General features: G+C 40.5%; 1 pseudogene; it reads left to right on the top strand.

Moving 5' to 3' along the window:
- The first annotated feature begins 691 nt into the window (after positions 1-691).
- LOC139701581 (guided entry of tail-anchored proteins factor 1 pseudogene) lies at positions 692-1,129 on the top strand (annotated as a pseudogene).
- Positions 1,130-1,616: the final 487 nt, after the last annotated feature.

Below are 1,616 nucleotides of genomic sequence, written 5' to 3' on the forward strand. Positions count from 1 at the left end.
AGAAGCTAAAGTTAACAATCAGCCACCCAATGCATATAACCACATCCTTGTTCCAAACACATGCAGTACAAAAATAAACAACTTTTACAAGAAATAAGTTATATAACTAGGGTTACATTTTGGAACTTCCAAATGGAGTCACTTAGGCAAGGTTTTGTTTTGTTTTGTTTTGTTTTTAAGTTGTCAATGGACTTTATTTATATGGGGTGCTGAGAATTGAACCCAGTGTCTTACAAATGCTAGGTAAGCGCTGTACCACTTAGCCAGAACTCCAGCCAAAAGCTAAATTCTTTTAAGTATGGTCAGGATAACTTAACATTATTTATCCTATTATCTAATCTTGTCTTATCTATTAATATCCTCCATTTTATAGGGTGCTTATTGGGCTGATCCATAATCTAAGTTGGGCTATAACAATTAAAGAAAGTATCAAAAATATAATGTGTGTAGGAATAAATTTTACAAACCTCATTCAAGGAAGCAGGGCTAGTGGGACTCATTGCACAGTTGCAGGTGCGCCTACTGATGAGGTCCCCTTGGAGCTTCTGTTAGAGGTGCCTGGGCCGCAGGGAGTATCTGGGAAGAATGGAATAACTTGACCAAGTCCCACAGCTGGACGTGGCTGCTGGTCCTCTGCTTCCTGTTTGGATGCAATGTCCTTCTGATCCTCCTTCTGACCTTGTTGTCCTTCATGTCCAGAGTGCTGCAGAATGATGCAGAGCCAGAGCCGCAGATGAGGGCAGAGATCCAGGATATGAAGCAAGAGTTCTCCATGGTCAACAAAATGGATGAGTTTGCCAGATATGCCAGGCTGGAATGGAAGATCAACAAGATGGTGGACCAGCTCAAGACTTATGTGAAAGCACGCACTGCTCAACTAGCCAAGATAAAATGATTTTTAAGTGTTGCTTTCTATACATTGCAAGCTACCTTGATGATGTCACTCATTTGGAAGTATTATTCTGCCCCTGTGACTGTTGTGCTGAGGAAATGGATAACACCACCAGACCATCTGGTAGCCTTCTCTGCTAGAACAGCAGGTGGTGTTGGAATTACTAGTTGGATTTTAGTCTGTAACAAGTTGTGGTGACCCCTTGTACTTTACCCTTTCAGTCGAAAAGAAAGATGAATACCACTGTGGGATTTTGTTGTTGTTGTTAAACTGGGGGTTGAACTCAAAGGTTCTTTACCACCTAACCCCAGCCACAGTCCTTTTTATTTTTAATTTTGAGACAGGTTCTTGGTAAGTTGCCCAGCCTGACCTCAAGCTTACCATCCTCATACCTCTTCCTCCTTAGTTTTTGAGTTACACTTGTGCCCCACCGCATCTATCCCAGCTATTATGACTTCTAAAATGATTCTCTTATTAGGTAAATGTGTGATTGCTGCTTAAAAATACAAAACAAACAAACAAAAAAAACCCCAAAGTACATAGGGTAGTTTTGTATTGAATATGTTCTTGGGCTTTATATGAAATTCTTGTAAGAATCCCAGTATTCTACAGTATTCTACAGTAACACCAGATTTGAAACAGGATGGGGGTCTACATGCCTTACTCCTGATTTGCTCTATTGGCACATTGTGGTCCTGTTGCCAACTGGAAAGTGAAAATTTTA

The sequence above is a fragment of the Marmota flaviventris genome, chromosome 13 (assembly GCF_047511675.1).
Source record: "Marmota flaviventris isolate mMarFla1 chromosome 13, mMarFla1.hap1, whole genome shotgun sequence".
Lineage (NCBI taxonomy): Eukaryota > Metazoa > Chordata > Mammalia > Rodentia > Sciuridae > Marmota > Marmota flaviventris.